Source organism: Neltuma alba, unplaced genomic scaffold (genome assembly GCF_004799145.2).
Source record: "Neltuma alba isolate B1F8T4 unplaced genomic scaffold, ASM479914v2 tig00011441_pilon, whole genome shotgun sequence".
Taxonomy (NCBI): Eukaryota; Viridiplantae; Streptophyta; class Magnoliopsida; order Fabales; family Fabaceae; genus Neltuma; species Neltuma alba.
Genome location: NW_021636123.1, coordinates 172,251 through 183,802, shown reverse-complemented (window position 1 = coordinate 183,802; position 11,552 = coordinate 172,251). Strand labels below are relative to the sequence as shown.

The following is an 11,552-nucleotide window of genomic DNA, read 5'->3' as shown; positions in this document are numbered from 1 at the left end:
TCGAGATATTTTATGCATTATTCTAGACTTAAGGAATACGACATTTCTCATATTTCAAGGGATTACCCCTTAACTACTGGGATCCGACATTCTTAATCCAACAAAACATAACTTTTAAGGAACAAGTTCATAAAATTCCTTTATATATTACACCAAAGAATATCCTCTTTCTGTTTCATATGCAAAGCCAAAAAAGAAAAGCAAATAGGATGTGTTAATATGGTGACTCTCAAGGACGATGAACTACCTAGCTGAGAGGGTAGTGATTGGATCAAGCTGTCCAGAATTGATTTGATGGCTTGGTTTGCCATTTGAATCGGTGTGACCAATCTCCATAGCTAAACATTCCTTTAGTTCACGCAACACAGAACTAATGTCTGGCCTTTGAGTAGACTGTGGCGCAATGCAACACATTGCTGTCTCCACAGCTTTCCATGCAGAACTAACATTGAATTCACCTGCTAACCTTAGATCAACAATGCCTTGGATATCCCTACACTCAATTTTTGGACGGATCCAATCAATAATAAAACATATATCTTCAAGTTCTCTTCTTATTGGTGGGTGGCCAGTGATTAGTTGAAGAAGAATCATTCCAAAACTATAGACATCACTTTTCTGGTTTAGGTTCCCAGACCTATGAAATCTGTAAATATCAATAAACAATTAGTTATAATTTTTCCAACAAACAATTAGTTTATAATAGTTCTTTATTTTCTTTGGATTAACATGTTTTTGTAAATTCCTAACTTAATACTTCCTCCTATCCTAAATATAAAACTTCATTTATAGTGCAATTTATACTATAAACTGGGTTTTATATTTAGGACAGAAGAAAGTAGTAACAACGCTATTAAATTGAATTTCAAGAAATATAATGGTATGTTTCCCCCTAAAAAAGTCAATAACAATATTCCTTCATTTGATAAAATGCAATGGCTTACTTAGGATCAATAAAACCAGGTGTACCAGCTAGTCGAGTTGATAGATGAGGATCCATTTCATTTCAAATGCTCTAGATAACCCAAAATCAGCAATCTTAGCTACCATGTGCTTATTTAATAAAATGGTAGATGGTTTAAAGTCTCTATGGATTATAGGAGTTTTACAACCAATATGGAGATATTCCAGCCCTGCAACATCATTAGATTATGTAAGGTAGTGTAGTATGTGATTGTTAGGGTGAAAAAACATCACTAGTCCTCTAACCTCTTGCTGCATCTATAGCAACTTGAAGCCTCTCGTCCCACCTTAAAACTTTTGAATTTTTCTCTGTGGACATCAATTTGTTAGTCAAAGTGCCTCAGGAACCAAAACATGCATATGATGATAATGGTTCGTGTGTAGGGATTGAATGAAGTTACACACACACACGCACGCACATATGAATCTGGTACGAGACCAGTATGAGCGGCAAAGCTAAATGTCAAGGTTGGATCAACGCTGATAATTTTTTAAAAGAAGGAGACTGAAAAGTGGGGTTAAAAAGAGTATGGCAAGTAGAAATTCGAGAAATTTTCCATGTAGACTTGCCAGTAAAAGCCATGTATTTTTCCTCTATTTCATAATTCAAATGTTCTCTACTTTTACTATACTTTTGTAAGAGGCTAATCAAGTCCTGCTTCCCCTGACATACTCTTGGCATGGCATAAGAAATCAGATCACATCTACACGGTATTTAATATTTGTAATTCGGTATTGGAAAGTATATAGTTTTTGTTACTTGATACTTGCATAAACCAATCATTTTCCCTGAAGTTACAAATACACAGGCGTCCATATTCATTTATAGGAATCAAAATGATTAACATTTTAGAAGTCACACACATTGATTTCTCTTTTCACCAGAAAATAATATTAATAGATTCTAGTAGGACCATTGATCCAAAACGTACTACAAAATGTCTGGAGGCAATCTCAGCAAATGAATTATCTAGCAAGTTGAGCTAGTAAAATAAATAACATGGCAACGAATTAACGGAACAATTGTAAAGATACTGAAATTGGGTGAAGAACATGAGTGTTAAATATTTCATGCACAAGCTTTTAGAAAAAAATAGCTCTTTCATTTTAAAGTCTTCATATTTCACATGGTTGGAAGGTTCAATGTGCCAGCTTGCCTTTAACACCAACCAATGATTTTATGAATTCTATAATTAACAAATGTATTTGAGGCAAGGAAACCATAGGAAAATTATAGCAACAGTTGTGAAGGCCCCTCTTTCAAATAATATTAATAATATAACCACCAGAATTTCTTTACCTCAATCCCTTATTTGCCTCCCTTCCTGTCAAAGTACGAGGAACTGAGGAAGTTTCAGGAGGTTCAATCTTCTTCTGGGCTCAGCGCGCCCATTGTCCTTCTCCCTGCCCGTCAACAATGTGTGTGTGTGTGATAGAGTGAGTCTTTGTATGTTGCTCGGTCGTTGTCATCTTCTTCTCTCGTGCGTCAGTTTGTGCAGGGTATGTCCAAATCCCTTCTCCCTCCTCTGTTTTATTCATAATGCTGCTATATATGTGCGCGTGCAGAACATTGTCTTTGCCTTTGTGGATTGGAAAATTGTGGTCTTTCTTCTAATTGGTACTTGTTTTGGCTGTCCCAAGTTTGGTTATTGAATAAAACTGGATTTATATTTAGAGCATATAAGTTTGGGTGTCGTCATAAGAAGAGGAATGGAGCATGCTAATTATTTAGCGCATATCAAGTGTTTGATAAAATGTTTGAAAGGAAAAGGCTGATGTGGATAAGTGTTCCTTGAATATATTTTGGTGGAGATGAATTTAGATTCTGTTTTGAATTGTTTTGATTTAAACCTTCCATAAATATAGAATTGAGAAGCTTGATAACCTTGTGATGATGTGGAATGAATTTTGGTTGGTATTTTACTGACTGTCGTGCTTGTCTTGTGACATGCTTTTAGGATGCGCATGTTTGATTAAATATGGGAGGAAGGGATTTTGATTCAATTGAGCAGCTAATAAACATGGTTGATGTTTTCATTGTCTACATTTTAGTATAAACTATTTAAATTATATGCTAGAACCTGACTTTGAGGTGGTTGCTTAAATACATAAATGAAAGCAACGATAATACAAAATACTTCTTTCCATTTAAATATGGGTTTTGATTACAAGTTGATGTGGAAATTAAGGGTTGCAATGTGACCAAAGAATTTAGCAAAGGTTGCGATTCATTAAGTACTGCTCCAGTTTTTAGTGTGGTACCTAATTTGAAAGCTAATGTTGCTCCTATATGTAAGGCCTATTTAACATGTTTATCAATTTTTTTTCAATTAACTTTATTAATATTTCCTCAACAGTAATCACGTAGGAGAGAAAAGGAGGGAATTAAGAAAAATGATTAGGGTGTTTTAAGAAAAACACATCATATTAACTAATATAGGTGAACAATTAGTTAATGGTGTCTTATATTAAGGATGGAGAAGTATGTTATAAGGTAGGCAATGATTACAACATAGGCTAGGGTTAAAGTTGAATTATGTATGGAGTATATGACTTTGGAGTGAGAATGGAAAAATTTAAAATTTTGTGGTATGAAAAAGAATTGTGCCTTTCCTTCCCTTAGGAGTAAATTAAAGTGTAAAGGGGAGCACCACAAATTTAAAATTTGTTACCATGTTTTTCTTAAATTGAAATGCTTCAAGAGAGTAAATCTTATCAAAATTTATAAGGAGTGAATTACAATATTTGGGAATACATTAGGTGAGTGAATACCGTCCTAATTAATTTATAAGTAAATTTCTCTTATCAAAATACTCTTCTTGTTATGTTTATAAGGTACTTCTAGCATGTTTTATATAAATCAAGAAAGACCTTAAACTGTATTAACTCTGTTAAAAATATAATAACTTTCCAATTTTACACTTATTTAATATATACAACTTTAAAAACATAAATATTTACACTATGATAAATGAAAGACAAAATAGTAAGTTCATGCTAAAAATTTAGTGAAGTAACTTAAAATAGGACCCAAAAAATCTCCTATCTCTGCCTTATAAATAAGACTAGAGGAGTACATCGGTTTAAATAATTTACATTTACTATAATATAATTCTAATTATATTATTGATTGTTGTATTACTTGAAGTATTTTACATATATTGGTTGATTTTGGAGAGGAAGTTAGATTTATTTTATGAAAGACTATCATTATATTTAAGGGTTAACGTGTAAATTTGTCTCGAAAGTTTTCACTCAAGAGTGCTAGGCACTAGCTAAAAGTTTTTTTTTTTGGGAGGAAATCTATTTTGAAAGCTTAAAATCTAGCAATTTTGCCTCTTACAATTAAAAAATTAACGTTGACCATTAATGTTTTTAATAGTGAAGTTTAATGTTACTAGGATTTAAATTCTTGGGACAAATTTGCACCTAAAAGAACTTTTTGCAGCAAATTTGCACCTAAATCGTGTATTTAAAGTAGTGAAATATAATGAAATTACTATTTCCAACATTTGATATAAGATCTAGTTTGTAGTTTGAACTATAAACTAGATCTTATGCTAAGAATGGAAGATAATACTTAATTTTATAATCTAGTGAAGTATGTCGTCATTATCATTTTTAATACAAGATATCATCAATGGTATTGAAAAGAGATGACATGTAGATGTTACAGACTCCATGCATGCTTACAAGAGGTCAAGGCATTGAATTTTGAGCGCTAGTTAAGAGGATCCTTATGGACTAACCGGAAGGGTACAATCCATAAATCCCGCATGGGATGTGGAAGGTGCTTAGCTAGCAGGTGCTTGAGAGGTGCTAATCCTGTGTAATAACTAACGCACTTGAAATGGAGGAATGAATATTTGTGAGTGTCACACTCGCAATTGTTAATTGTGGGTCTTGTACCTGCGTTTGTTGGGTGGCTTTGAGCTGCATGATTGAATAGTTATCTTTGTAGGTTGTGTGTCCATTTTTTATTATCTCTTGTGCTAAGGAACAGGTTTGGAGATATATATAGGTATATATGATATCTATTCATATGGGACGGAGCTTCTTTTTATTGTTGAATTTTTGTGAGGTCCCATTTATAAGTTGAGGGTTGGATTTATCATTTTATCTTTCATATTTATCATTTTTTTCAAACTAATTTATTTAACTTATAAATTGATATATAATCTAATGTTATACAAATGTATACTATAAAAAGAAAAGATTAACATTTGGCGGCAACTTGCAATCAACAAAAAGTTGCTGAAAGTTTTCAATGGCAACAATGATAACCGCTGCCAAAAGTGCATTTTAGTGATGGCTTTTTTAAGTTTTGACAGCCCATTTGTTACAGTTGAAAGCTAGTTTCACTAGCGGCAAAACAGATTACCGTTGAAAGTGTCTTTCATTGCTGACAGAAATGTTGCTGAAAGTGTTTTTTTTTTTTTTAAACAATTATTCTCAAAGAAAAGTATGGGTCACTGGTTGTCACATGTTCGCCGCCTCACCCATTTATTGAAAGTCTTACTTTAAACTACCCCCTTTTAGAATTACTGCAGAGGGTCTCGCTCTCAGCAGCGAAATTCTAGAGTCACAACTGAAAATCAGACTTTCATTCTTGTACTAAAAAAAAAAAATTCGGACTTTCATTTGCACCTTATATTGTTGCCACTAAAAGGCATACTTTTTGCGGTGACTTTCAAAGTTACTATAGAAAGTTAACTCTCAATGATTACTTCTAGAGTCGTCGTAAAAAATATTAATTAAAAGTCAATTTTTGTAGTGGTATTTTTGGGAAGTCATATCATATTTGTTATAATTGACTAATTTATTTAAATTATTTGATTTATTCAAATTAGTTAAGTAACAATTATATTAATATAGTACTTTTGATATTAGTTGTTTACTACTTGGAACATGTCTAAAAAACCAACAAAAGTTTTTTTGCCACAGTCTCAAAAACAAATAAAAGAAACCAAAGCTTCTTTTTTTTAGCAATAATCCTTAGCCGTTAAATGTTGCTGGAGGTCACCATTAGCCATGTACTCGTAAATTAATGCCCTAGCACCACTCTCTTCACAGTATCCAATCAGAGAAACCAAATGTTTATGATGAACAACAATCGAAAGTTCTGCCTACAATTTATACTCAACTTTATCATTTTTACAATAAGAACCAACTTAAATAGAACGAGGCATCCATGAGAAAACAAAAATATAATTTCATTGTTAGATTTCGTGTTCACCTCTGATCGAGATTCTTTTTGACCTTGCTTTGATGACTGAGAAAGTAACTTCACTGCAACCTGAGTATTATCCTTAAGACTGCCTAAATAAACTTTTCCAAATCCTCCTTCTCCAATCAAGTTTTGGAAGTTATTAGTGATTTCAAGAACCTCCGAGTAAGAAAAAGCACGATTTCTTAAATGCTCCGATACTTCTTGATTTGTTGAAACAGTAGAATCCACTGCAAATGTTAATAGGGGTTTTCAGAACAGCACGTCAGGTGTGTGTTATGAATTGGGAAAATGAATATTGCACAAGATATGTTAGGAGCATTAAAAACGTGGACAATAGCACTAGGATATTTTTTCTGCCATTTCAAAGGGATATGACTAATAAGTAATAACAGACAATTATTCTGACGCAAAGGAAAAGGAGAATATAAAAGGTATATATTGAAATTGAAATTCATGGTAACAGTGACATCTTAATTAGGGCCATTTGATATGAGGGAAATAAATTAGAATTAGAACTGACTTTGGATGCTCATCATTCTTGATCCCAAACTCATCAAATACGGGCTAGATTTGAAATTTTTAAATGATTATTTTTAAATAAAATCCATCGTCTTAAAAAATAATAGTTAATAGATTATTTTTATTTTAGGTTTTATATCCATTAAAATAATTATTTCAAAATAAAAAAAAAATTAAATCTGGACCTTTCAAATTAAATTTGAACCTCTAGACAGCACAGTCCAAATGATGAGCATCCAAACTCATTCCAATGAGCAAGTAGGTGATTTATTACTTTTACTTGGTTTGAGAAATAATAGTAACTAGTCTTAGTACTCATCATCTTGATGAACACCCTAAGTTTTTCAGATCTTAACTGTCTATATCTCATTTAAATTATTCAGATTTAAAATGTTTAATTAATTATTTTTAAATAGGAAGAACTATTTTTTGAAAAAAGTGATACTTAAGGAATTATCTTTATTTTAGATTCTATACATATTGAAATAATTATTTTGAACAAATAAAAAGAAAAAGAAATCAAATCTAGACCATTCAAATAAGATATGAACGATCAACATCTAATGAGTTTAAAGTGCCTTCAAAGTAATGAGCACTGAAAATGATTCCCAGATAATATGACTTCTTCAAAATTACACTCAATAAAGTTAGGGTCCGGTTTCTCTCAGTATCATTCTTTTCAGTATCCCTCAGAAGCTTTAAATCGTGTTCGTCCATTCGATTTGAACGATAAAAAAAAAGACACGTCATCCAACTTTTAAAATTGCTTCTCCATCGTCGGTATTGTTCTAATCCTGACTGCCCCTTCAATTCTTCATTTCTGCCAAATCCCTGTCCATCTAAGAATGGAGCTTCCGTTTGCTTTTGTCGAGAAAATTTCTTTCCCTAGTCCTTCGTCTTCAAGCTTCCCTTTAATGCGTTCTTCACAGAACAGTTTGGGAATGACTGAGCTTCTGAGAAATGAAATATTTGAGCTTGACAAGTTTATGTGGCATATGAGATGTAACAACTAGTGTGGAAATTTCATGCTTGGTACCTGATTCAAGGCCATGGGAATGGAAACGATGGGCACTCTACGACAGTGTCCAACAGTGTCCAAGACTGACTGATTTATAGAATACTTGGTATCTGTCCAAGATTGAACAATTACGGCTGTGACGGCCGGTGGATGACGATGAGGGCTGTGCATTTCTGACTTCCTTCTCCGATCTCTGGGAGGTTGGGAAATTGAATGGACGGTCAAGATTATGATACAATGGACGGTGGAGATGCAATTTTAAAAGCTTGATGATGTGCCTCTTTCTGACATCCCAAGATCAATTGGACGGACAGGATCAGCGACGCTGAGGGACGCTGAGAGGAAAAGCCGCTGAGAGGATCGGCTTCCATAAAGTTATTAGTTAGAGATTAAAAAAGCTGTCAGGGAAAAAGTTATTATCAAAACATGTTATATAATGAAGGATAAATAAGCATCTACTATCCTACTTTTATTTTATTTTATTTTATAGGTGAATCCAACACCCTGTTGAATTTTATGATGTGCATCCTACATCCTAATCATACTTTCTCATATCATCCTTTGCTTGCAAAGGAAAAAGCTGCACGTGAAGAGAGAGTAATAAAAACAAGCAGTATTTTGTATGTACCTTCCAGTTTTTTCATTTTGAAGATCCAAATTACTATGGAAATCAGAATTACTACCGTCAAAGCTGAAACAGATACAATTAATGGAATAGGGAATTTGTGCTTTTTCTTCTTGCATGGATCCCTCAAACAGAGGCCAGGATTATCGCCCAAACTGAAAGATAAGTCAAATGGGTATAGTTAAAACTACAAATTGAATTTGACTCGGTAATATTTATTGAGTTTTATAAATCTTTTCCATTAATAGCCTCAAAAAAGCAAGAGCCAATGTAAACTGATTTTAGTTTAACACAAGGGGTGAAAAAAGGCAGTCAAGGCCGAGCAAGTATGACAGATTCAAGGTGAGAAACCTCATTGCCAGATCTGAATTTTCTTCAAGAGCCTTGGGAATTGAACCTCTAAGCTTGTTGCCACTCAAATTACTGCAAAAAACATTGCGAAATGCATTCAATTAGCATGGGGTCTTCAAGTTATGAACATATCTCAGGTATTAAAAAAATATTAATGCATTTTGTAAAACTTACAGGATTCTCAACTTTGGCAATTTAGCAAGAAATTCGGTATCGGTCCTGACAGGCCATTGCTTGATAAATCCCTAAAACAAAAGCAATATTTTATATGACAAAATTCTTAATTATAGTTGAGATTTTGTCCTGATGAAATTATTAATTACATACTTACAAGGATTCTAACTCTGTAAAATGTGAAAATGAAGGAGCTATTTGTTCTCTTAAGTTGCTGGCGCTCAAGTTTCTGCTTTTGATAATGATTAATGGATATACAAAGGCGGAGGAGTTTGATGATTATATTTTGAATAATTAACATCAGATTAACTCAAGTCAATTTTACATTCAAGCGTCAAACAAGCCAATATTTTGGAATGAGTAGAACTTATAATTACAGTGAGATACTCTAAGGATTGTTTACTGTAACTCAACAAGAGTGAAAACAGATACTTACAGTGAGAAAATCCTGGGGTTGATGTCAAATCTGCAGCCAAGTCCCCGCCTTTCAAATTCCACCGGAACACATGGGTCACCTTGCCACTCTACTTTGCAGATTTCGTAGGTTTCTTTTATGTCCCGAATGGCATCCGCTATATTGTTACCAATAATAAACAGGGTTCAGAAGTCAAAGCCAACAGACTCAGAGATCATGAAACAAACAATAGAAAATAGTTGGTTGAGGAATTATAATACCATCTGTTCCGTAAGTTGGAGATGTTAGTGGTGATATTAATTTATAAGTTTCGAAGGCATTAAGGATTGGAGGGGCATCAGATTCTGATGTTGCACTTATGTTGAAACCAAGACCATCTTGATCTGTAACGTTAATAACTGTTACCGGCTTGAAGTATTCAAGAGTTATCGGCTCTGAATTGATATTTTCACCATTAACAGTAATATCAATTACTCTCTTTTTTCCAGCGGGAAGCTCCTCAATTTCAACAAAGTGAAAGTAGACATAATATCTGAAAGACATTTCAGGTGGTGCCGTCCAAACAGGGTCATAGTCAAGACTTAAAGCAAAGGACAGATTCAATGATGCGGTCGCAGACATGAGTACTTCTACTGGTAATATGTAAGAATAGTTTATGCTTCCAACTTCAATATATTCCGACGTGGTGATCTTTTCCCAACCTTGACCTTCAAAAACATCGTCCACACGCCACACTCGATCATACACGTCATCCTTAAACCTATATGCTTGCAGTATTAGATAAATAAATACGCAATTCATTGAAGAAACCTAGATGATGAGAGCATGCAAAACACTAACAACAAATATAAGACTAGAGTCACCTTGTAAACGGGCCTGAAATAAACTCGGTGGAACCAACGTCGATTCTCGTATCAAGGAGTAGTAGTGATTGAGAACGAGATGGTATTAGATAAACAGAATTGATAAGAGGTCGTAGTTCCAACATAGAAATGAAAGGGATTCCTCCGCCAGTGTTGACTAGGCAAACGAGGATGGTGTCGGTTGTGGGAGTATGGATAATCTCTGCAAATCCATAATCATCAGTGTCATCGTTAAAATGCACAGTTTTCCAAAAATTGACATTGAGCTACAAGTCAAATGTATGACTTCGATTTTGGGCATCATAATTTACGTATGCGAAGAAAGCTCTGATGAGGTAATTGTTGCCCGGTTTTGGTTTCAGGGTGTAGCAGTTCTTTTTCCCTTCTGGGAAAAATCTCAGCGTCTTCAGTTGTCTTCCGAAAACAAAATGATCTAAGTCAGTTCTTAAATCAGGGGCCACCATTGAATTTGTTCCTGTTTCTACGAAATCCATGTCTGCCTGATACGGGATTACAGTTTCAGGATCAATGTATCCACGACTTTCTCCACAGTCAATGTGTATGAGATCTGTGTGCGCAAAAGTTGGCACAAATTTATACAAGTGCAGTAGTTTATGGTTAGTTTTATATTTAACCATCGAAGCAAAAGGTTAGCCACTCATAAGCTTTAGTCCACATGAGCAGAAACTTCATGAGATTTAGGGTGTCAACAACCCTTCTCTGCCTCTTGATTTTTCCCACTTCTCAAATTTTTTTTTATGATTTTTGTTAAAAAAAGTTGTATCTAAATTAAAAAGAAACTACACAATTTTAGTGTATCTTTTTCTCCGAAAAATCGTTAAAAAAATTCTAAAACATCACCATTTTTGCCTATAAGATATCACAGTGTCGCTCACTTTATATAAAATCTAATGATAACAAACCAAAAAAAAAAAAAGTGAGGAAAAATTACGGAGCAGCTACGAGGAGATAGCTAACACTCGAAATCCAACGTTGTCTACTTACCTGGGTGAGCAGCTTCGTCTAGCATTGCATCACCGATATTAAGCAAAAGTTGGATCAAGACGAACCATAATCCATTGTGGTGCCTTCTCCATGAGATTAGTTGAATTATATGAAGACGCTATCTCTGGCTCATATTATTAAGTCATGTGAATATAAATATATAAAATAGGAAAAGTTAAGTAGAAGAGAAGTGAAAAAGAAAGAATAGAAATGGACTAACCATGCAGCTTGGGAGACCTCAGATTCAAACCAAGATGAGCAGAGGTTGTGTACGCTAGTGAAGAGGATGGGGTATGTGTTTATATAAGTAGAAATTGCAGGGAATTAATAATTGATGATAGACCTTCTAGGGGTGGCGGATTGATGAGAGGTCGTAGTCCGCTTTCATT

The 11,552-nt window shown here is 34.0% G+C and overlaps 1 pseudogene; it reads right to left on the bottom strand.

Moving 5' to 3' along the window:
• Positions 1-243: 243 nt before the first annotated feature.
• On the bottom strand, positions 244-11,188 carry LOC114713627 (probable leucine-rich repeat receptor-like protein kinase At2g28990; annotated as a pseudogene).
• Between the last annotated feature and the right edge of the window lie 364 nt (positions 11,189-11,552).